Source organism: Rattus rattus, chromosome 1, assembly GCF_011064425.1.
Source record: "Rattus rattus isolate New Zealand chromosome 1, Rrattus_CSIRO_v1, whole genome shotgun sequence".
Classification (NCBI taxonomy): domain Eukaryota; kingdom Metazoa; phylum Chordata; class Mammalia; order Rodentia; family Muridae; genus Rattus; species Rattus rattus.
This window is the reverse complement of record NC_046154.1, coordinates 76,416,167-76,443,098: the sequence shown is the minus strand read 5'-3', so window position 1 is coordinate 76,443,098 and position 26,932 is coordinate 76,416,167. Positions and strand designations below refer to the sequence as shown.

Below are 26,932 nucleotides of genomic sequence, written 5' to 3'. Positions count from 1 at the left end.
GAACATAAGATCCATCTTACCAGAACTGACTTTACAACATTAATTTATGTAACTCTCAAGGTTATTATCATTGAGATACACTCATGTAATAAATTATTTTTCTATATATTTTCCCTAAACCATGTATATTATAAAGCATCCTATGTAGCTGATACCTAGTCCCTTTCCTAATAACATCTATGCAAACTTCATCTATATCATCTTAATTTCTTTATACCTAGCTTCTAGGCTGGCCATCTCATTTTGTATCAAACAATTTGGTAGGGGAGTCCCTGTATAAATTCCTCTGCTTAAAATTTTCTGCTTATTACAGTGGTTAAGAAAAAAAATTAGCCATCAATCTTAATCTATTCTGAATTAATAAATCCATGGTATTTCTCAAATGTAAAATCTTCTTTTAAGTCGATCAGTATAAAGAGAATTTTCAATGCCAGTTCAATGGAATAAAATGCACAGTGATACCATGTTTACACAAGGTCACTGAAAAGAAGAGCAACTGCTTGGAAGAATTAAGTTGGTAAGAATTATGACTCTAAATTTAATGTTTGGTAACCAATTATCTAAAATAGGGAAGCAACTAAATACATTAAGGTATATCAGTATTTTGCTTTCTGCCCTACAGATTAGTAGAGAAAAAAATGTACGTATTCATAAGTGTTGAGTGTTTTACTTATACATGCACTATCAAATATTATGATATTTTCTCATAAGACATGTTAGTGTTCTTTAATTGATTATGGGATTTGATATATGTTGAGTAAGTGAACATTTCTCTGGAAATGTTGAGAATTTGTTTATCTAACTTTTCTAAGTATTTGTTTTAATTGGAAGAAAATAAAAGACAAAACAGTAAAGTGCTTTAAGGGGTTTCTTTCAGGAAAACTAATTTTAAAGTCATAGCCCCAATTAATATAAATGAATAAATCTCCTTTAATTTTAGAGGGATAAACATTTCACACATGTCAGAGGATAAGAAGAAAGAGAAGTAGGCAACAGAGAAAGGGAGAAGGAGAAGTCAAAAGAGGAACTCACCACAGTTGTTCAGTTAAAGGATAGGCACCATCATCTGCAAAGCAAAAGTTTATTTTTATACTGTGATCATAAACTCTGTAAAAGAAATAACATTGTTTAAAAATCCATTTTGAAAATCTATAAGAGCAAAATTAAACAAGTAAGAAATATTGTTAGTCTGATATTATCTATCAAACTATTTTATTTAGATTCAGAATAGTTAATCCATTTTTCCCAAAATCATTTTAAGAAACATATCAGTGATGTGATATATATATATATATATATATATATATAATCACTGCATTGTGTATTCTTAAACTTCCTTCCTTCTTCTTTATATTTCCTTCAGCTTTCTGTCCTCCTCTATCTCCTTCCTTCCTTCCTTCCTTCCTTCCTTTCTTCCTTCCTTCCTCTCTCTCTCTTTCTCTTCTTTCTTTCTTTCTTTCCTATCTTACTTGTAACTTTTCTCTGGGTTTCTTGCATAGTACTTTGGTCCATTGTTATTTATCTCCTCCACATTTTTCTACCTATTTTACATAGTGTTTTTGGGGTAGATTTCATCTTGATAGGAGGGAAGGAATTATTCCTCATTCTAGGTGTTTTGTTCATATTTTGTACCATCACTATAGTAACTTGATTATATCTTATGTTGTATTCAGGAGTATTTGTGTCTTGTCCTTGCTCATCTTTGGGAACCAGAAGACTCCTTGCTCTGCTTCTAACAGAGAAGATGATTTGAGGTTCTGACTGAGTTATAAATCTTGGGTTCCAAACATGTCTGCAGAAGTGTGTGAATGCAGTCACCTAAATTTAATTTATGAGACCATAGGTAGCAATATGACATTTCTGGTTTTTAAGATTTATTTTTCAGTGTGTGTGTGTGTGTGTGTGTGTGTGTGTGTGTGTGTGTGTTCAACATGTACACAGCTGCCTGTAATGCCGGAGATGGCATCATATCATCTGGAGCTAGAGTTATCCAAGCAATCCTAGGGTTAAAGAACTCATTAGAATTAACAGAGTCAAAGATTCTGTCACAACTTTTCTCTTCTTCAGCAGATTATGTTCCCTGAATCTTTGCTCTCGTCACTCTGGTCAAATTTACTTCTTCCAGTCCCATGGCTCAGTGAAATAGTCTCAAGCATTATCTGTCATATCCATTCAAAGCAAATAAAGCTATTTCATAATTGTATAACCTCCTACACTGATTCAAACAGGAAGAGATGAAATCTCAGACCAAAGAGTTCACTTGATTCTTGATCAGAAACAAATGGAATTGTCTAGATTTTTACCTGGCATTCTTGGTGTCTTATACCTCCAGGATACAAAGAACATTGAACTTTCATTCATTGTCTTCTTTTGTTCTTTTTCAGCTTAGATTTTAAGAATCATGATAGTCGATCTATCTTCTATCACTTCAATAATTATTTTATATTGTAAAAAACACTTTAGACATGTAATGAATTTAATAAACAAACAAGAGTATAATATTATGAGTTAAAAACAAACAAGGGATAATTTATTCAAGATTTCTTATTTAGTCATTTGATGAGTGAATGCTTTAGTGTACTGTCACTATCTCATTTGCAGTGCAACTGTAGAAATTTTGAAGAAGGTGATAACTACAAATATATCTCCTACTTTCAATCTGTGCTATGGAGAAGTCAGGGAAAAATTGCATATTCAGCTAAATACAAGAGAATGAGATAATTTTAGACAAAGAAAATGAGATAATTTCAATTACTGAAATTTGGCTTGGCATACAAATACTTAAATTGGATAGTCGGAAATCTGATCAGAATGATTCAGAGCAAGGTAGCTATGCAAGACAGGAGTTCATGCTAAGCAACAGAAATATAGTCAATATTACGAGTATATAGAACTTTGAAAAGGGTAATAATGATAAAATTGAAGAGGTATGTGGGGCCAGAATACAGACAGTATGGAAGACTATTCTATAAAGTTTCATACAGCCTAAGGATCTTGAGAACTACTGGGACATTTTAAATTATAGATATGTCTTGTTTGGGTTTGTTTTATAAATATGAATAAGAACTCTATAGAAAATGTATAAAAGTGGCAGTGAGAAAAGTAGGGTACACTTTGAAAATTCAAGGCAAAAGTCATTAGTGGCCATAAAACTAGTTAGAAGAAAAAAGGAGTGTCCTTTTATACATAAAGGAACAAAAAGGACAACCCACCAATTTCATAAATTTCATAAAAGAAGTTCTAAGAAGTTAGATCAAACCCAACACAGTGATAACAGATAATTAACTTCACTACTCATCTCTCACCAATAGACAAGTCATCTGAACAAAAATAAAATAAATTTATGAAGGTAATGACATCATAAATCAAATGGATCCAATAGACATTTCTATCCCTAAAGAATATTCCATCCAAGGACTAAAGAATACACATCATTCCAGCAGCTCATAGAAATTTCTTCAAAACTGACCATGTATCAAGATATAAAATGTGTGCCAACAACAAACACATAAACAACCCATTCACAATCACCTCAAAAACAATTTTGGAATAAATCTAATCAACAAAGTAAAATTCCTGTACAATGAAACTTTTCAGACATTAAGAAAAGCAACTGAAGAAAATAAAGAGGGAAAATGACCTCTCATGATTCTAGATTAGTAGATATAACTGTGTGAAAATGACCATTCTTCTAAATGGAAGCCACAGCTTCCATGCAATGCCCATTAAAATTCCAACATAATATCTTGATTGGGATAAATGTGAGGAAAGGAAGAAGTGTATTCACTGTTTTTGGAAATGTAGTTTGATATGGCGGTTCTACCACAAGCAAGAAGTAGCTATCACATGACCCAGTTTTACTCCCTCTTAGTCTGTTCCAACTACAGAGATATAATCTTAGCAAAAACCATTACTGTTCTCTTCATAATAGCCAAGAAGGTGAAACAGTCTATATTGGATAAAAGACCCAGTTCCAGATATGAATTACCTCTTTTCTACTTGATCATCAGTAGGGTCCAGTAATCTCTCCCCTAGTCATTACATTACATTACATTATATTACATGTATTGCTCATGGCTATCATCCAGAACTTGATGGTAAGACCTTCTTGATGAAGACCTTGTTGGTACAGAGAAGTACTTGACTTCAGGGATATAGACAAGGGGAGTCTATTCATGCTCCAATAGATGGCTCCAAGTCTACACATGTACATACAGATAACATTAGATGGACTCAGTAAAATGAGTCATAAGAAATGGATTAAGCAAGCTGGTTCTAACTGAGAAGCTCATCCCTACCAGATAGCAATCATGGAACAAATAGTATGAGAGTAACCAAACACTTTTGATTGTATTTAAAGCTTGATCCACAGATCAAACTCTATATCCCAAACCTGATTCTAACTCGGTGATAGGCCCTATGGAATGGGCTACTACTATGTTTCTGCCAAATGAACAAAGTAATGAGATACTCGCTGCATTTTTATCATTGCACCCAAAGAATAGCATATCTCTTAACTCTTATCAGACGAGCTTCTTTTTGGAGTAGAGGACAATTAGTACAGAAGCACAAACCAGTCTATACAGATGTGCAAAGAATAAGAGATTTTGAACTGCTTAGTTCTGAATTAGATAGGCTCAGGGATCACTGCAGAAAAAGAGAGGAAATGACTGTAAGAACTATAGGAAGTAGACATCTGCATCAAAATGGCAATTACTAGATAAAAAAATGAAAATGTATACTTGAATCCACAATGGTTGCTACTCTGTGCATAAGACTGGCACAAGATCTAACCAGTTAAATCCCAGTATGGATGCTGATCGATCTCCTTAGGTTTCATTCTATTTGAGAAGTTATTGGTGATTAATAGCTGCTTGGTATGGAGAAGTACTTTACTTCAGGGATGTAGGCAAGGAGAGTCTACCCATGCTCCAATAGATGTCTCCAATTTTACCATTGTACATATAGACAGCATTAGATGAACTCAGTAAGCATTAATTTTAAAAAGTTAGAGCATGAATTTGAGAACAATCAGTGTGAGTGCTGAGGAAAGAATTGTAGGGGAGATAAAATGGATTGGATTTGATTAAAATATTATGTGCATGTTTGGACCTGAAATAAAATATTTTAAAGCCAATAGTTGTTTAGATCAAAAAGAATTTGGCAATGAAAAAAAAGCCGAAACAATCTTGCCTATCTGTTCAATATAGCATCAATATAACCTCTTGATGAATTAGATGTATGTAGTGGCAAAAAGAAAATAAATAGTGGGTGATTGTTTGTTATTATTATTTATGTTTAATTTAAAGGGACAGGACTATGTGCAGAGAAATAGAGGCTGAATACATATATGTTACTCTTTAATATTTATTGCCTCTACTTTAGCCATATTTTGTTAGAGTGTTTATTACCTATGTAAATACAAAGGTCAATGTTGAAGGTAAATAAGGAAATTAGTCATTCACTGGGAAGTTCCCTGCTACCAACACATCCTGTACATTTTGGAAATCATTATTACAAAGATCTGTTGTCTTGGGATGTGGGGAGTCAGGAAAGTCATCTTAATAAAGAACAGGGAGCTTAGGCTGGAGCTTAGGAGCCAGCCCACATGGCAGTACATGCCTGTCATCACAGCACTCTAGAGACAAACGAGGTTGCAAATTGGGAACTGAAAACAACGACAAATTGCAATCCACTTAGTTGCACAGAGCTGACTGAGATGGAAAGATTCCAGTCAGTCTTTACCAAGTTCCAGCTTCATGCTATAATCGGTGATGGGTACCGTAATGGACACAGCTCACTGGCCTAAAATTTCAACTCCATAAAACCATGTTTGTTTCTTTGTCATTTCTGGAATAATGACAGAGCCTGGGCCCACTAATGATGTACCATCGATACCCAAATCTTTATTATTGCAGGCAGGAAGCATTTCTGAAGGCAGTTCCTTGGCCTCCGTTTCTGTAGTTTGTTTAACATCTCAAAACCCACAAAATTATTTCTTTACTATGTAAAAAGATTTGATGACACAGTGATGCTTGTTTTCTCATAACTGCATGTTTCATAAATACAAGGCTTAATACTTAACAATATAGCTGCAGGTCACTATTACGTGGTTTATTTTCTTTGTTCCCTGTTTGAATTAGTATGTGGAAACTGGAGTGTCTTCTTAAGATAATAGGCTCTCGACTTCCGGTGTTTGGCCAGAGTCCCGGACCAGCGGAGGATCCCTGCCTTCAGCAGCTCTCTGCTCTCAGGCCCCCTGGAGGGGAGCTCTCGCCGCCTGGTCAGGCGGACACTCCTGAGGCAGCAGAGCAGAGGAGACCACCAACGCTGCCCACCTCTGTCCACATCTCTGGCCCAGGATGAAACTGTATACGGCCTCTGGGTACCCGTAGAGGAGGGCCCAGGGCAGCAGGTCCACTGCGCCTGAGACACCGCACCTGAAGGGACCGACCGGATAAACAGTTCTCTGCACCCAAATCCGTGGGAGGGAGAGCTAAACCTTCAGAGAGGGACACGCCTGGGAACGAGAAGAGACTGCTCTCTGCACACAGTACTGATCCCAGAGGAAAACAACAAAAGATATCTGGAACCCTGGTGCACGGAACCTCCCGGAAAGGGCGGCGCAGATCTTCCTGGTTGCTGAGGCCTCGGAGAGCTCATAGGCAACACCCCGCAAACAAACTTGAGCCTGGGGACCACAGGTAAGACCAACTTTTCTGCTACAAACGACCTGCCTGGTGAACTCAAGACACAGGCCCACAGGAACAGCTGAAGACCTGTAGAGAGGAAAAACTACACGCCCGAAAGCAGAACACTCTGTCCCCATAACTGGCTGAGAGAAAACAGGAAAACAGGTCTACAGCACTCCTGAAACACAGGCTTATAAGACAGTCTAGCCACTGTCAGAAATAGCAGAACAAAGTAACACTAGAGATAATCTGATGGCGAGAGGCAAGCGCAGGAACCCAAGCAACAGAAACCAAGACTACATGGCATCATCGGAGCCCAATTCTCCCACCAAAGCAAACACGGAATATCCAAACACACCAGAAAAGCAAGATCTAGTTTCAAAATCATATTTAATCATGATGTTGGAGGACTTCAAGAAAGACATGAAGAACTCCCTTAGAGAAACACAGGAAAACATAAATAAACAAGTAGAAGCCTACAGAGAGGAATCCAAAAAATTCCTAAAAAGAATTCAGGAAAACATAAATAAACAAGTAGAAGCCCATAGAGAGGAGTCACAAAAATCCTGAAAGAATTCCACGAAAACACAATAAAACAGTTGAATGAATTAAAAATGGAAATAGAAGCAATCAAGAAAGAACACATGGAAACAACCCTGGATATAGAAAACCAAAAGAAGAGACAAGGAGCTGTAGATACAAGCTTCACCAACAGAATACAAGAGATGGAAGAGAGAATCTCAGGAGCAGAAGATTCCATATAAATCATTGACTCAACTGTCAAAGATAATGTAAAGCAGAAAAACATACAGGAAATCCAGGACTCAATGAGGAGATCAAACCTAAGGATAATAGGTATAGAAGAGAGTGAAGACTCCCAGCTCAAAGGACCAGTAAATATCTTCAACAAAATCAAAGAAGAAAACTTCCCTAACCTAAAAAAAGAGATACCCATAGGCATACAAGAAGCCTACAGAACTCCAAATAGATTGGACCAGAAAAGAAACACCTCCCGTCACATAATAGTCAAAACACCAAACGCACAAAATAAAGAAAGAATATTAAAAGCAGTAAGGGAAAAAGGTCAAGTAACATATAAAGGCAGACCTATCAGAATCACACCAGACTTTTCGCCAGAAGCTATGAAGGCCAGAAGATCCTGGACTGATGTCATACAGACCCTAAGAGAACACAAATGCCAGCCCAGGTTACTGTATCCTGCAAAACTCTCAATCAACATAGATGGAGAAACCAAGATATTCCATGACAAAACCAAATTTACACAATATCTTTCTACAAATCCAGCACTATAAAGCATAAAAAATGGTAAAGCCCAACATAAGGAGGCAAGCTATATCCTAGAAGAGGAAGAAACTAATCGTCTTGGCAACAAAACAAAGAGAAGAAAAGCACACAAACATAACCTCACATCCAAATATGAATACAACCGGAAGCAATAATCGCTATTCCTTAATATCTCTCAACATCAATGGCCTCAACTCCCCAATAAAAAGACATATATTAACAAACTGGATACGCAACGAGGACCCTGCATTCTGCTGCCTACAGGAAACACACCTCAGAGACAAAGACAGACACTATCTCAGAGTGAAAGGCTGGAAAACAACTTTCCAAGCAAATGGTCAGAAGAAGCAAGCTGGAGTAGCCATTCTAATATCAGATAAAATCAATTTTCAACTAAAAGTCATCAAAAAAGATAAGGAAGGACACTTCATATTCATCAAAGGAAAAATCCACCAAGATGAACTCTCAATCCTAAATATCTATGCCCCAAATACAAGGGCACCTACATACGTAAAAGAAACATTACTAAAGCTCAAAACACACATTACACCTCACACAATAATAGTGGGAGATTTCAACACCCCACTCTCATCAATGGACAGATCATGGAAACAGAAATTAAACAGAGACGTAGACAGACTAAGAAATCATGAGCCAAATGGACTTAACAGATATTTATAGAACATTCTATCCTAAAGCAAAAGGATATACCTTCTTCTCAGTGTCTCATGGTACTTTTCTCCAAAATTGACCATATAATTGGTCAAAAAAACGGCCTCAACAGGTACAGAAAGATAGAAATAATCCCATCGTTATCGGACCACCACGGCCTAAAGCTGGTCTTCAATAACAATAAAGGAAGAATGCCCACATATCGTGGAAATTGAACAATGCTCTACTCAATGATAACCTGGTCAAGGAAGAAATAAAGAAAGAAATTAAAAACTTTTAGAATTTAATGAAAATGAAGGTACAACATACCCAAACTTATGGGACACAATGAAAGCTGTGCTAAGAGGAAAACTCATTTGAGTGCCTGCAGAAAAAAAAGGAAAGAGCATATGTCAGCAGCTTGACAGCACACCTAAAAGCTCTAGAACAAAAAGAAGCAAATACACCCAGGAGGAGTAGAAGGCAGGAAATAATCAAACTCAGAGCCGAAATCAACCAAGTAGAAAAAAAAAGGACCATAGAAAGAATCAACAGAACCAAAAGTTGGTTCTTTGAGAAAATCAACAAGATAGATAAACCCTTAGCCAGACTAACGAGAGGACACAGAGAGTGTGTCCAAATTAACAAAATCAGAAATGAAAAGGGAGACATAACTACAGATTCAGAGGAAATTCAAAAAATCATCAGATCTTACTATAAAAGCCTATATTCAACAAAACTTGAAAATCTGCAGGAAATGGACAATTTCCAGACAGATAAAAGTTAAATCAGGAACCAGTTAAACAACCCCATAACTCCTAAGGAAATAGAAGAATTCATTAAAGGTCTCCCAACCAAAAAGAGCCCAGGTCCAGATGGGTTTAGTGCAGAATTCTATCAGACCTTCATAGAAGACCTCACCAATATTATCCAAACTATTCCACAAAATTGAAACAGATGGAGCACTACCATTCCTTCTATGAAGCCACAATTACTCTTATACCTAAACCACACAAAGACCCAACAAAGAAAGAAGAACTTCAGACCAATTTCCCTTATGAATATCGATGCAAAAATACTCAATAAAATTCTGGCAAACCGAATCCAAGAGCACATCAAAACAATCATCCACCATGATCAAGTAAGCTTCATCCCAGGCATGCAGGGATAGTTTAATATCGGAAAAACCATCAACGTGATCCATTATATAAACAAACTGAAAGAACAAAACCACATGATCATTTCATTAGATGCTGAGAAAGCATTTGACAAAATTCAACACCCCTTCATGATAAAAGTCTTGGAAAGAATAGAATTCAAGGCCCATACCTAAACATAGTAAAAAGCCATATACAACAAACCAGTTGCTAACATTAAACTAAATGGAGAGAAACTTGAAGCAATCCCACTAAAATCAGGGACTAGACAAGGCTGCCCACTCTCTCCCTACTTATTCAATATAGTTCTTGAAGTTCTAGCCAGAGCAATCAGACAACAAAAGGAGGTCAAGAGGATACAGATCGGAAAAGAAGAAGTCAAAATATCACTATTTGCAGATGATATGATAGTATATTTAAGTGATCCCAAAAGTTCCACCAGAGAACTACTAAAGCTGAAAAACAACTTCAGCAAAGTGGCTGGGTATAAAATTAACTCAAATAAATCAGTAGCCTTCCTCTACACAAAAGAGAAACAGGCCGAGAAAGAAATTAGGGAAATGACACCCTTCATAATAGATCCAAATAATATAAAGTACCTCGGGGTGACTTTAACCAAGCAAGGGAAAGATCTGTACAATAAGAACTTCAAGACTCTGAAGAAAGAAATTGAAGAAGATCTCAGAAGATGGAAAGATCTCCCATGCTCAAGGATTGGCAGGATTAATATAGTAAAAATGGCCATTCTACCAAAAGCGATCTACAGATTCAATGCAATCCCCATCAAAATACCAATCCAATTCTTCAAAGAGTTAGACAGAACAATTTGCAAATTCATCTGGAATAACAAAAAACCCAGGATAGCTAAAACTATCCTCAACAATAAAAGGACTTCAGGGGGAATCACTATCCCAGAACTCAAGCAGTATTACAGACCAATAGTGATAAAAACTGCATGGTATTGGTACAGAGACAGACAGATAGACCAATGGAACAGAATTGAAGACCCAGAAATGAACCCACACACCTATGGGCACTTGATTTTTGACAAAGGAGCCAAAACCATCCAATGGAAAAAGATAGCATTTTCAGCAAATGGTGCTGGTTCAACTGGAGGTCAACAGAAGAATGCAGATCGATCCATGCTTATCACCCTGTACAAAGCTTAAGTCCAAGTGGATAAATTCCACATCAAACCAGATACCTCAAACTAATAGAAGAAAAACTAGGGCAGCATTTGAACACATGGGCACTGGAAAAAATTTCTGAACAAAACACCAATGGCTTATGCTCTAAGATCAAGAATCGACAAATGGGATCTCATAAAAAAACTGCAAAAGCTACTGTAAGGCAAAGGACACTGTGGTTAGGACAAAACGACAACCAACAGATTGGGAAAAAGATCTTTACCAATCTACAACAGATAGAGGCTTATATCCAAAATATACAAAGAACTCAAGAAGTTAGCCGCGGGAGACAAATAACCTATTAAAAAATGGGGTTCAGAGCTAAACAAAGAATTCACAGCTGAGGAATGCGAATGGCCGAGAAACACCTAAAAGAAATGTTCAACATCGTTAGTCATAAGGAAATGCAAATCAAAAACAACCCTGAGATTTCACCTCACACCAGTGAGAATGGCTAAGATCAAAAACTCAGGTGACAGCAAATGCTGGCGAGGATGTGGAGAAAGAGGAACACTCCTCCATTGTTGGTGGGATTGCAGACTGGTACAACCATTCTGGAAATCAGTCTGGAGGTTCCTCAGAAAATTGGACATTGAACTGCCTGAGGATCCAGCTTATACCTTCCTGGGCATATACCCAAAAGATGCCCCAACATAAAAAGACACGTGCTCCACTATGTTTCGCAGCCTTATTTATACAGCCAGAAGCTGGAAAGAACCCAGATGCCCTTCAACAGAGGAATGGATACAGAAAATGTGGTACATCTACACAATGGAATATTACTCAGCTATCAAAACAATGACTTTATGAAATTAAGAGGCAAATGGTTGGAACTGGAAAATATCATCCTGGTGAGTTAACCCAATCACAGAAAGACATACATGGTATGTACTCATTGATAAGTGGCTATTAGCCCAAATGCTTGAATTACCCTAGATGCCTAGAACAAATGAAACTCAAGACGGATGATCAAAATGTGAATGCAGATTGCTCCTGAGAGACACAGCCAGAATACAGCAAATACAGAGGCGTATGCCAGCAGGAAACCACTGAACTGAGAACAGGACCCCCTGTTGAAGGAATCAGAGAAAGAACTGGAAGAGCTTGAATTTACAACAACGCCAACCAACCAGAGCTTCCAGGGACTAAACCACTACCCAAAGACTATACATGGACTGACCCTGGACTCTGACCTCATAGGTAGCAATGAATATCCTAGTAAGAGCACCAGTGGAACTGGAAGCCCTGGTCCTGCTAAGACTGAACCCCAGTGAACTAGACTGTTGGGAGAGGGCAGCAATGGGGGGAGGTTGGGAGGAACACCCATAAGGAAGGGGGAGGGGGGAAGGATGTTGCCGGAAACCGGGAAAGGAGTAACACCGAAATGTACATAAGAAATACTCAAGTTAATAATAATAAAAAAATTCAAATGAAAATAAATCTTTTTAAAAAAAAAAAAAAAATCATAGGCTCTCAGTTCCATCAGGGTCTCAACTTTTACAAAAATGTGTGTATGCCAACAGTACAAATTCAATAGGAATAGAAGAAGATAAATAGAACAGAGAATGACAGGCAACATGTATATCAGTGGTTCTCAAACTGTGAAACTGAAAACCTTTGGATGTCAAACAGTACTTTCACAAGGGTTGCCAAAGATCATAACAAACACAGATATTTACACTATAATTCATAACAGTAGGAAATCACTGTTATAAAGTAGCAAGAAAAATAATTTTAAGGTTGGGGTTCAGTACAAGATGAAACTGTGCTACAGGACCGCAGCATTAAGAAGTTCGAGAATCACTGACATCGATGGACATCGCTGGAAACACATCCCACCGGCATCTGTGTTCCCTACACACTTGGCAGCATTAACCAGGGGAGCACTTCTGCGATTTCTATTAATAAATTGTAAATTCAAAATCTGTGTTTTAGTAAAATTACAGTTTGCATTTGTACAATGTCATAATACTCTTTGTTGCAGCTAAATAAAACTGTAAATAAAACATGCTTTCTAGAAAACATTATTACTTCTTGCACAAAATTGATTTCTATGCTGTTCAACTACAGAGAGACAGAGCTTCCGAAAATATATTTTTCCTGTTTCGATTATTTTCTCATCTAAGTTTTCTTTTCATTTTCCAAAATCATTTGTATGAGCCTGTAGAAAATGGTGGTGTTTGTCCTCTGGCTTCTCTCTTTTTCTGAGATAATTTGTAATTTGCTAACACACTGTAAACACTACAGCTTTGCATAATTTCTGAATGCTTAATCTGTTTGTCCTCAAAATTACCAGATTTTTCATTTAATTTGCCACCATTTTCCTTGCACATTTAAAATGTACTCAAGATAATTTTAGTTTGGAATGTGACGGGCTAATGTAAACCTTACTTTTGTACCCTTTAGAGAAGCAAACAATATCGAAATACTAAACAGCTAAGACAAGAGGATAGATATTTTCCAAAAATATCAAAATTATGCTCTGAAAATTGCTGTGACCAATTGTTTAAACTAGTGTTGGATTTTGGTTTAGGAACAACCAAAATCAATAACTCTTTTCCTTTTTTTTTTTTTACTATGTTATATAATTATTTTTATTGGATAATTTATGTATTACATTTCAAATGTTATCCCCTTTTCCGGTTCCCCTCTCTCATCCCCCTGCTTCTATAAGGATGCTTTCTCTCCCACCCATCCACTCCCACCTCAACACCCTGACATTCCTGTATACTGGGGAAACAAACCTTCACAGGACTAAAGGCTTCTCCTTCTATTGATGTCAGAAAAGGCCATCCTCTGCTACATATGCAGCTGGAGCCATGACTACCCCCATGGATACTCTTTGGTTGGTGGCTTAATCCCTGGGAGCTCTGCGGGGTCTGGTTGGTTGATATTGTTGTTCTTCCTGTGGGGTTGCAAACCCCTTTAGCCCCTCTGTCCTTTCTGTAACTCCTCCACTGGGGTCCCTGCGCTGAGTCTGATGGTCAGCTGCAAGTATCTTAATTTGTATCAGTAAGGCTCTGGCAGGGCCTTTCAGGAGACATCTATATCAGGCTCCTGTCAGCAAGCACTTCTTCCCTTTCATTCTTCTCTTTTTCTTTCTGTTTGTTTTGTTGGCTTTTGATTTTGTTTGCTCATTTGTTTTTGTCTTTTGCTCCTGTTAGAAGCCTTAGCATGTAAACTTAAGGTAACCTTGGAACTGAACTTTTATGCGTTGAATTAAATTATGGAATTAAAACCATGCAGTGATTAAAACATGGGCATTAAGAAACCCTGGAACACACGCTCCAACATCATTCAGTCATCTTCCTACAATCAGGAATTCTATGAAAACCTCTGTTTGTTTTGCCAATGGTGGCTAGTCTCTCTTTCTTTAGAGCTCTACACACTTTTCAGTAACATGAAGTGAATTTGATAAAGCTTTGGGTTTTCAAGACCACCCATATAAGGAGAGAGAGAAAGATGGAGAAAGCCTGAAGTAGGAATGAGAGATGGCACACCTGAGGAAACTGTGTTGCAGGCTTTCTTAGGAGCTAAGAAAGGCGTTGAGGGCAGTCTCCTCGGAAACGAAGTCACATAGAAACCCTATCATGTACAGCCCACCTTCACGGCTACTTCTGACTTGAAAACCTCAGGTTAAATGTACAAAAAATTAAAGGAGTTTTTTGTTTGTTTGTTTGTTTGTTTTGTTTTTTGCTTTTTGGGTTTTTTTTGGGGGGGGAGGTTTAGATTTTAATTCTTCTCAACATTTGAAGAAGAAAGAAGCAAACTTACCAAAAGACTGGCAATTTTAAGATAGAGATTCTTAAATATCCATGAATAGCATTCTTAGGACAGTATGAATAATGCAGAAAAGAAAATATGAGCAACAAGGCGGCTAAGCTGACTGTATGGCTGAGCATGGGGAAGGAGAGCTGACTGAACCACCGGAGGGGAACTGAGTGCCACCGACTGATTCCCTGAAGTGGGGACTCAGTGTTGACTGAGCCACCGTTAATCCTCTCACCTCTTTATTTTGATGTCTGTTTATAAGCATCTTGGCAGAAGAAAAATTTGATTATATATGCAAATTGGATACACCTTTACAATATGTATGCGAATTGGACGCACTTTTACAAATTTGCATCAAGTAGGGAATATACTCAATGAAACTCGTAAAACTTGAAAACAAGGGAGCTGCTCTAGAAGTAGTGAAGCCTGCCATAAGGGAGGTGAACTTTTTCTGGCTACCGCACTTCTGCGTGGTCCTGTGCTGTGCACTGCTTGCTGTTCACGCTTTCATTGGCATCTGTGCCTTCCCTATTTGTTAAGTCACAGAACTGGGATGCAGTATGAAAGCTGCTTGACACAGTTTCAACTGAGGTGCTCATTTCAATTAAGGGAAACATAATAAAAAGGTAATTTCTATCAGTTTCCAATTTTCTTAGTAAATAATGTACTACAATATCAAAGCGAAACAAAACCTCACCTCTGCCACCATGATGAATTTACTAGGAGAGAACAAAAATGGGATCTTATATACAATGTGGGCTTCTTAAATCAACCTCACTATCTGCTAGTTTTACATTTCAACTTTGTCCTTTACCTTTACCAAGGTTTCCCTGACAAAGAAGCTTAAAGCAAATAATGAGCAGAAGACATCCTTTACTCTACCCAGCAGGACATGAATCCTCAGGATTTTCCCTCTGATTCTTACTATTTTCCTTTAAGTAACAGAAATTCTTCAGTTTGGTATTCTGTCTCACTTTCTTGATATTATTCGACATACTTTAAAATATAATAAAAGCTTGTAAATTTATCCTGATCAAGAAAATAGAAAATTTACTTTGAAACAGAGACAAAAATTATTTGTATGCTTGTTCTGAACTGTGTCATTCTGCTCTACATAGTTCTTGATTAACAAAGACAGTTGAATATTGCTCCTACTGTGTTTTCTGGTTATATATGTATGTTTTATGGAGAGTGGGTGAAGGATAGTGAGAGAGACAGGGAGAAGGAGATATGTGTGTGTGTGTGAATGTGGACACGTGTGCCACAGCATGCATGTGAAGGTCATACGATGACCCCAGACATTGTTCTTCCCCTTCCACCTTGTTTCTTTCTGACCCGGATTCTTTGCTGTGTGTTGCTGTGTACACCGTGACCAGTGTCCTATAGGCTGTGGAGTTCCTTTTTATTTGGTTCAATCTTTTCCTAGTGGAATTGAGATTACAAACCCATGTCACTGTGGCTGATTTTATTTGAGTTCTAAGAATTCAAATCATATCTAAGCTTGTATAGTAGGAATTTTATCTACTGGTTTAACTATCAGCCCTTTTGTCTGATTTTAATACAAAGAGGTATGACATGTATACATGCACAAAACTCAAAGTTTTATAATCAGGACATTTGCAACACTACTTTATGCACGTGTCACTTCAGCCTTATGTGATGCTTTCAAGTGATGCTCAACAGCTATTGCAATTATATTTACCAATGAACTCATTATATTAAATGTATGTGCTTGGCAACTCAACCTAGGGGCTCATCCATGTTAGAGAAGAACTCTATTGTTCAGCCACAATGCCAGCACCAGTTTTAGGTTTTTAGGTTGCTTTTAAAAATGGGTTTGAGTTCCACTTTATTTCAAGCTTTGCAAATCAGAAACTGTTCTTGAAACACTAGTAAGACTTTGGAGCCAATGTGGAAATTTTCTAGTCTTAATGTGTGTGTGTGTGTGTGTGTGTGTGTGTGTGTGTTTTTCCCAAGAATGATTATATGAAAACAACTCAAGAATAGTAACACATCTGGTGAGTAATCGAAACAATTGTGTAAAAGCTCTCAAGGGGGAATCTGCTGCTCCAATCACACAGAAACTTAACAGGAAAACAAAACAAGCAAAAGCTGCCTGAGATGAATCCAAGCTGTAAAACTTACAAGCCACAGGGGTGAAGAAACACATCATATTAACAGCAACAAGAAACATAAAAAAAAGTACATTCCAAAATACTAGAATGCTCAGGACGTATTGCTTCCAAATCCTAATGGAGTCACATGGGAGTAGTTGAGTTTCTAATTTACTGGATGGATAGATCACAAAGATTTTATTCCATATAGAAATCTGTACTTTAGGTAAATTTTTTCCCTAGGATTTCAAATATATTCTCTAGCATACCCAATGTAGTTGAATACAAGAAAAACGAAACTTTCATCTTATGTTGGTTCCAAATATTTTATTTTAAAGTATTTGAAGGTATCCTGTTGACCTGCATACCAGAGTTTGCTACCCCTAAGAGAAAAATATGAAACTCATTTTCTATTAAAACTCTGTTCATCACACATATTTGTAAGATAATACTGCACAGAGGAAATTATAGGAGGGATCACTAAGCAGCTTTACACAAATTCAATAAGTACTAGATTTCTTTAAAGACACTGCCAGTTGTGGAGATGAATGAAGAGAGCTGCTTGACCAGAGTTGCTGGCGCAAATCGATAGAGGGCTGTGTGCACTCAGCCCATATCATATTTCAATAACAGGTGCTTGGAATGCAGTACACAGCTCGCGTATAAATCACAGAAAGAAATTATATTAAAAGTTAGATTTGAACTTAGCAATCAATGTGCATGAAAGATGAAATGCTTCTAGACATACATTGAAGGGAGATTTATGTCACTGCTAGTTATATACTGTGGTTGGATTTCCTATAACCATTTTGAGAAAAAAAAAGAACAGAATCCAGAATAGTCAGATCCTGATGTAGAAATCCCTTAATTTGCTGAATGAGGTAAGCAGGTAAGATTGCTGTGCATGTGTGGTATAGGGAATCTTTCAACCATGAAGCTGAAGCTGAAAGAGTAGTAGTTCAGAAATCCACCGTTAAACAACTGTGACTCTGGTTATCTGGCACTGTGTTTTACTCTTGGACTCTATATGCACATATCTTGTATTCTTGGGTAATGACAGTATTTTAAGTACTATGTACTGAAACTATATGACCACAATGTGAATCCTCTCCAGTATGCTTCCTTGTGAATACACGTGGCAGAAACACGAATGGCAGACCTCTGTGACCTGTCATGCTACTAGAAGAAACTGTTGTGATGACTGACTGGGCCATGTTCAGTGACCTAAATTGGGGCTAAGAAAAAGTGAGTGTGTGCTTGCCTTCGGCAAATAAAAAGTAGGACAAGTACATGTGTTTACTTTATTTTCTAACACATCTAAAGAACCTGTGTGTGTGTGTGTGTGTGTGTGTGTCTGTGTGTGTGTGTGTGAGAGAGAGAGAGGCTATAAAGTAAATGTGCCATTAACCTGAAAAACAAATGAACCGTAAGGTGGATTTTGTTCGAAATAGTTCTGAAAAGCATTAAATGTTATATCCTAGGCAGGAAAATGTTTGGTGTCCTTTTACAATTTCTAGTAATAAATTAGGATACTCAATACATTCCCTGAGGACACAGCATGTCATTGTCTGCAGGACCCATGGCAGTCAAGACAGGGTGAGAACAAAGCCTTGTGTCTGCAATAGTGCTTGCTAATATTACCACCTTGATAGGAAATAAGCCCGAAGCTGAAAGGCTATATCACGTTCTTAATAATTATATGGACTAGTATAGAAGCAATGTCTGCGACTATAGCCACTAGTACAATTCTTTCTTAACATGCCTTAGAATGTAATACAATGACATTTGTGCCCACTACATTTCTAAACATTGAAATCATTGTATCTGGAATGGCACGTATTGTCTGGCATTGCAAAACTGAGAGCTAAGTTGCTGCATATTGCAGAAGTGGTCTCTGCCAACTGATATCTGAGGAAAGGGTTTAAATAAATAAGTTTTCTTACAACTAGAGAGAGGGAGGGGAGGGCACCTGTGTGCAACACATTCCACATTCTTCTTCATATTGTCAATTAACCAAAGAACTCACATCAGCACAAGGAAGTCTATCGCTGTGCAGAACTATACTTCATGTGCATAGAAACAAAAAATCAACTTTATAGTAAACCAGTTACACTTATAAGGACATCCCCAGTCAGTTCTAAAACAACACTCATCTACAACAGGTGTAGAAGTTAGGTTTGGGAGTTGACGAACTATAGCAGAGAAATATGCACATCCAATTTTTTTCATACATTTGCAGTTTGTGTGTGTGTGTGTGTGTGTGTGTGTGTGTGTGTGTGTGTGTGTGTGTGTGTGTGTGTGTGGTTGGGGGGAGGGATCTCTGTCACCACCATCACCCATGGAGGAAAAATCCATGGAGGCAGGGCTGTCTGGTTCAACGTGACTAAATAGCTAGCGTTGGTTCAAACTTTGGGAATCTGATGCAGCATGGTTTATTTTAGGCATATTTAAGCACAGGGCAGTTTGGTGATAATTAACTCAATTCCATGTGTGCAACGAAGCACACATAAATCTCCTTGAGGAGCAAAGTAAGCTAAATAAAGAACAGATGTGACTACATTGAAACTCTCCGTAAAGTACCTGTGAGACCTTCCATAGAACTGGGTTCTGTAGATTGACTAAGAAGACGAAGCTTATAAAAAGGATTTGAAGGAGAGTCCAGTCTGGTCTCTAGCTGCACAGATAGTAAGGTTGCCACACTAGTAAGCATTCTTGGCAGATAACAGATTAAGAATTCATTTCTTTGAAGGAACAACCCTGTGTGCTTAACAGTCAACTAGTGCTTGCCTATGAGCTCAAAGACTTCATGCCTTCCATAGCTATTTGGGATAACAGAGCCACCATGCGAGACTATCTAGCATCTCAGGTAGTCAGGCTCTTTTCTATCTGTGCAGACATAAGTATGTCTCTGTTTTCTTTCCTTTTCTAATCCAAATTACTCCTAAGTGTAAAGGCCCAAGCCTAGAATCACAACACTGAGGAGGCAAAGGCAAGAGGTTTACTTTGAGTTTGAGGTCAGCCTGAACTGTGTCATGTGTTTTAGTCCAGAGAGTGAATCTGACTTGAAAAAAACAAACAGAAAATACTTCTAAGTAAAAACAGTGCTGAAATCAAAGTGTTTTTAAAGCCGTCTCATGTTCGTCTTTCAGAACGCCTGTCTTTGAAGGTTATACCTTGCATTCTTCATAGCCGCTGTCTCAGTCCTAAGAGATTCTTTTAAGGCTAATATGCTAGTCTTATAATACAAGGGAGGTGTTTATCCCCAGTATTCCATGAACTCTAACTTCTACAAGAAAATTATTCTAATTTATACTCACTTTCATTCTTTTAAATAAGTTCTTTCAGGGGACCACATAGACTTCTTTATCTTATTCACTATGCTTCAGAGGAGACCTATCTTTCACCAAATTGCTTCAATCATTTGAAATGATAAACAAATCAATAGTCTACTCTACAGATATGGCAGCAAAATCTAGGCCAATTTTGTAACTCTTTGATGAAGTTCTGAAACAGTCCCTTAGAGAAGGGATGCCATTAAGTAATTTTCAGAAGTGACAGGTGAAATCTAAGGTATATTTTGAATAGTGAAATATAGCAGCAAACTATGTCGTGTACCAAATATGACAAAGATGCTCAATGAAAGTTTAATTCCTGTGGCTAGTGAAGATAAGAACACCAATTTGAATAGCTATAAAACATCCCAGCATATCCACTTTTAAATCACATTCTCTATTTGATTGGTTATTAGTGTAAAAGAAATTATTTATACAAATAAATAGAAATGAAATATTAATAATTGGCTATGCTGTCAACTTTTGGTTTATTCCCTGTTGATGTAAAAACAAAATAGAAAGTATCCCATGCATGAATTATCTGGAGACAGGCTATAGAGGCCAATGCTCCTATTTGTCACTGGAACTTCACTAGTAATCTAGGTGCTGTCATTTTTAATATCATGACCATGGAATACATATCAGATTTCTTTAAGCTCTGATTTCCTGGTTTGTAAGGTCTTTGAGGGATGTTATCAGGAATGAATCAGATAGCATTTCTATATTAGTAAATGTACTCTCAGACATGTGATGGTCACCTACTAAACGGCAGATTTTATACTGTTTCCCTGAGCTTGTCCTATCTAACAATCTAACCACTAATACCATTGCAATTTTGGACTTGAGGAGACAAATCTGCATTTCTAAAGAATGAAGTGAATTTCCAGGGAAAGCAGAATTTTCAATTGTAACACTTTTTCCCCCTCTTAAAATGTGTTCTGCACAGCTCTATTGAGAATTCACCTCCTATTCTTTAAAACAATCTTTGATTGGATTCAGACCCTCTTCCCACATCTTCTCAAAGGACAATCCAAACTCTTCAATTATCTTTTTCGCATACATCACAAAAGGTATTTTGAGTGCTTGAAAGGCCATAATTCTTTCTCCCTAAAGTTTTGAATTCCATCTGATGAAATTACCACCCTTTGTGGAATAGTGCCATGTCACAGAAACAATAGCATCAATTAACCTCCCTGCCTTCAGTCAGGTTCTTTCTTTTCCTTCATAAAAGTTAATTTAATGCTTTTGAAAGAAACAAGATTAGAAGGGAAAGGGAATGAGGGTTTTTACGTCACAAAATAGGTACTGACTAGAATGATTGACAATAGCCTTAAAATTGTTGGAATCAGAATCTTAGATACCTTAAAGGAAGGTTTGCCTTAGTAGAGTGGGGAAAATTGAGTTTTCCTGGTATACTCACTGTATGGAATCACCATCACACTGATAATCAGAGTTTTTCAACATAGTGAGAGTTTTTTAATTAAATAATACATGTCATTGATTCTTGCATTATGTGACACAGATTTGGAATTATCTTATCCAATCAACCATATGGAGGAGAGGGTGTTATCATGATAATGACCCATACATTCTCAAAATTTGGTCTCAAAATGTCTTTTTATGGGGCTGGGGATTTAGCTCAGTGGTAGAGCGCTTGCCTAGCAAGCACAAGGCCCTGGGTTCGGTCCCCAGCTCCGAAAAGAAGAAAAAAAATGTCTTTTTATTCAAAAAAGAGCTATCATCTTCCAGTCTTGATCTCCTGTCAGCAATGGAGACTAACAGGAGCAGTCCAGCTTTCCATGTATTTGTGAAGGAAAGATTTGAAACTCAAAACCACAAAAAAGTTAAGATCATTTCTAGGCTGAAACCATGGACATAATCAGATCTTTAGAAGAGTCCCACACTCAGGTCAATGTTTTGCTGCCATACTTAGCCATAAAGTTCTCTGTAAATTAGAAGTTTGGTATTGTACAGTCGTTTTTGTTCAGATAACAGTGAATTCTCTTGCAAGCATTAGAAATGATCTAGAGATGCACAAAGGTCATGAGTCATGAAGCTATTTTAGAAGCGTTTAACAAGCCTGTTTGCAGGAATTGATTAATGAACAAAGAATATATTGGATGAAGTAGTGGATTACACTCTACTCCCTAAAAGGCAACTGGGTCTATTTTATTAAATATATCTAAATATTATTTAGCACCAATTCTATATAAATTCAAAAGAGTACTTTGGAGAGATTCAAAGGACATAATTTTTGTCCCATAAATTCGAAGTGAAAAGTAAGGTAAAAGAAGCTCTGAAAATGCTCTTTAAGATCTGTTCTCAGCTGCTAATGGCCCTTGAAGCCCTAGAATATACAAAGGATGTTTCAGGAAACTTTTTAAAAACAGGGCAAGTAGATTTCATTATCATAGTTTGGAGGATTTGTGTGAAAGGGACTTTATTGTCCAAGAAGAAACAGCTGAAGACCTAAGGAGAAAAACAGAATGCTTTTGGCAATGACCCTGAGGAATTAAATTGGATTCAGGTGGAAGAGTATTTAATAGAAGTAAAAATGAATTCTTATGTCCTATCTTTCTCATTCCAACTTGATCCACTCTCATAAATAACTCTTGCCTGAAGAGTGTCCAGAATTTTCTTTTAGTCTTTCCATATTAGATGATTCTATGATCTGCCATTCTGGTCTTCTGTTCTACAGCTAGGCATCCTCTGAAGATGAGCTTTCCTGCCTGAAAGTGGAAAACTTGTTCTAAAATTAAAAGCTGGATCCTTCAATTCTTGGGAATGAGATCCCTCAATATAGGGCTAGGCATGACAATTTTTGTCCTGAAATCAGTACAGGATTGGAGTTCCTTGTCTCCACCTTACGAGCTGTGCAGTCAAATTTCTTGGCCTTCCTGAATTTTCCTTTTCTCAAAGGGATGTTTGGTTAACTAAAGGAATTGATGACATAAGTAGAATAAATGCACAGGGCGGTAGAATGGTCTGATTAATATAGAGCAAGTGGTATTTCTCAGGTGATAGGAAAATTCCTCTCTGCTGTGGAGTTTAAGACCAAATTCTTCTCGAGTATCATGTTTGCTTTTCTAGAAGGGATGTTCAGCTAAGTGGCATGTCGTTCTTCCGCAGTATCTCAGCATGCTGAGACACCTCCAGGAAACTTTTCTTCAGCTGTTTGTTTCTCCCTGTATAGGACTCTCCCCTAATTTGTAACAGTCCTTTAATTTATTATGTATTTCCACTTGGTAGAACAGAAACTCAGGGACTGAGTGACACAGCAAAATAAAGCCTTCAATCTGCTCTCTTTGATGCAGATCTCACTTTCTATACGTATGTTCTCATTAGTCCTCTCCAGTCTGTAGGAAGAAATATTTATTTTAGCCAGTTCAATCACAGTGGCTAAAAATGTGCATTTTATCTTCTGCTCTTTAATTTCCCATCCTTTCTTTTCTTTGGGGGGAACTATCCTGAGCTTTATTCACAGCGTATACATTTCAAGTAAAACCAATGAGTAAAATAAACCAGTAGCCAAAACCATAGATAATGCTACTCCTTCCACAACCAACACTTGAGTTCTGAAATAAGGGGTTGTTAGTTCAGTTATTGAAAGTAAAATGAGATGGCCACGTGAGAGATTGCTCCTTATATAAACTAAAATGACAGCCGCAGAAATTGTGATTTTTAAAGCATTTGGGAAAAGCTGTCACGTAGAAATTAAATGGAATGTTAATCTTCTATAAAGTCTGGACTAAAGTAAATTCAGATGGGTTCAGATTCCCTCCCACACATCTATAATTTCCTATTATGTTGAAAGCAACCCTAATTTCACACGCAAACAGAAAAATTCAAGTGAAAACCTCCCAGCTTTGTGTTTTATTACAAACATACTTATTTAGGATGGCTGCAAATCTGAAAACATTTGGAACAGCTATATGCTCAGAAAATCATAATTTAGCTTTAACAAAACGAAACAACAACAACAAAAATACCATAAAGATTCAGTTTTTACATTCTAATTAACCAGAACATGTGGTCTGCAATGTGACACTCAGAGAGAGAAAAGAAATCTGAGCAAAAGTTACTTTAAAAAAAAAAGTATATCATGCAAAATGATAGAAAACTCAGTATAGAAAGTGGAAAATATTTGTAATGCTATCTAATCATATACTATCTTACTTTGAAAAAAATATAGGAGGCCATATATTTAAATTTTGGAGGCCAATTAGTCAATTAGTTTCTTCATTTTTCCATAAAATGAAATTAAGAGATCAGCTTTGCTGTCTCCCCAGAATTTGTGTCATGAGGAAACAGAACAGACTGTAAGAATTCGGAACCTGTTGCTGACTGGAGTCAGATATGGATGTCTCCTGAGAGACTCTAGCAGAGCCCAACTGATACAGATGCTTGCAGCTAACCATTAGACTGAAGAAAAGGACCCCAATGGAGGAGTTAGAGAAAAGACTGAAGGAACTGAAGGGATTTGCAATCCCGTAGGAAGGACAACAATGTCAACCAACGAGACCCTCCAGACTAAACCACCAACCAATGAGTACATATGAAGGGCCCCATGGCTCCATCCACATATGTAGCAGAGGATGGCATTATCCAGCATCAATAGGAGGAAAAGCCCTTAGTCCTCTGAAGGTTCATTTCCCCAATGTAGGGTAATGGCAGGGCCTTGAGGTGGGAGTATGTAGGTGGGAGTGGAACATCCACATAGTAACAGGGGGATGGGGGAGGTTAGAAAGGGGAAAGGGGATAACTTTTGAAATGTAAATACATAAAATATCCAAGAAAAATAAAATTTAGAAAAAGAATTCTGAGCCTGTATATGCATGTCACTTGAGATAACTTGGCCATGAAAAAGGACTTCTTCAACTTTTCAACTGATTAAGAAAAGTTGTTCCCCTGAGTATCAGGAGAGCTTTGTTCTTTTCCTTTTCCTTCCACTTTTTTGATATATTTTTCTTTCCATACCCTTCCTATCATTTCCCTTTTTCCCTGTCCTCTTTCCCTTCACCCTTCTTTCTGCCCCCACTTCCTTTTCTCTCATTCCATGTCTTTCCTCTCTCCCATGCCTCTTTGTCTATCTTCCATTCTTTTCATTTCTTCTCTTTCTTCTTTACCCTTTCCTGTCTCTTTCCCATCATATTCCCTTTGCTTTTCTCCTTCTATTTGTATTTCATCTGATCTATTGACTTTTTCATTCTTTATCAGAATTCCCGAAAAGTCCATTTTCTCTGTACAACGTTCTCTTTTACTTGTGACTCAAATTTATCCCATCATCTAAAATCTATGACTTCATGTCTGCTTGACAACCTTTAAAAGTTCATTTCTTTCACATTAGGTGTGACGCCTGTATCTCACAAGTCCTTAAAACCAGAGTTATTTCCACAAAGCATAGTGTAGAGTTCAAAGAACGTGCTCAAAACTAGACTTAAGAATGAATTTATTCTTTAATAAAGAAAGCCTGCCTGGATTTCCTGCTTAATCATCCTGATTCAGCCTAAAATATATCTGTCTCAAAGACAGGGATACTGTTATCCCACCAACAAAAACAGTCAGGTCTTACTAATTCTTTAATGGTTCATGTTTCTCTTGAATATTAATTTATTGAAAGAGTAAGGTTTACTTGTAGATAAATGCCCAATGAATAGGGTAGAGGTTTGGCTTTGGACCAACATAGGTTACTATCTAAGATTTTCTAGTTGTAAGCAATGTAAGTTTGAAAGTTATTTATCACTCAATTTCCTCGTCTATATTGTGAGGATTTTATTACCAACCTTAAGAGAATTTTATGAAGTTCAGACGACAATGCATAGAGCACTGGCTGTAAGGCATTTTAGAGTCTGTATTCTCAGTTATTATAGTAATTTATTCACTTACTCATTTGATGTGCTTAAAAATGCAGTGCATGAATAGTTCAATACTGACAGTGAAGTTAGATTTCTGATCTGAATAGTGGTAACAAGGGAATGTTTGAATCATTAGTAAAGCCATAGAGATGAAGGAATCAGTTCTGTAACATTGGAAGATGAGACTTTGACATAGGATTTTAGTAGATGAGCAAGACTGCTTTAATAGCTAGAAAGGAAAGGAAAAGAGCTTACAGATAAGGTTTGAACATCAGAGATTGTCTTTGCAGGATGATTTGAAAATAAGAAAAAAACCGTACAAAGATATTGTGAATTTTCTATCATGTCTTAAGATAAGCCCAGTTGTGTGAACTGTAAAGACAAATGTTCCTATTCCCCTTTCCTTCTTTTCCTATCCCTTCCTAATACACACTCTCTCTCTCTCTCTCTCTCTGTCTTTCTCTCTCTCCCTCTCTCCCCCTCTCTCCTGTGTGTGTGTGCCTTTTAGCATGACAAAAATGAGAATAAAAACACCTAATTTTGTCATAAAGAGGTAATACATTGCATAATTTAAAATTCTCTCAAACCAGTTGCGTTATTCCTATACAATAGGATACAAGTACTTGGTTTTATACTCTGTACACTATTTTTATGATTTTCAAATATTTTGAGTTATTTGATAAGTGGACCTAATGTTATTGTTGCTGTTTGAAATTTTTTTTTTTAAAAAAGTGAAAATCAGCCACATGGATTTGAATTTCAAGGAGACTATAATTTTGATCAGTAAACATATTTTTAAAATACAATGTTTATATTGCTTAGAAACACATGTAATAAAGAGATAACCCACGGTCATATACAATAAAGA

General features: G+C 37.1%; 1 long non-coding RNA gene across 1 annotated transcript in view; it reads right to left on the bottom strand.

Annotated features, from left to right (window-relative positions):
* Positions 1–351: 351 nt before the first annotated feature.
* Positions 352–26,932, bottom strand: part of LOC116900756 — a 330,132-nt gene continuing 303,551 nt past the window's right edge. The window contains exon 3 of the long non-coding RNA XR_004387949.1: positions 352–1,066. This is a non-coding gene — a long non-coding RNA (uncharacterized LOC116900756). The remainder of the gene's footprint in view (positions 1,067–26,932) is intronic.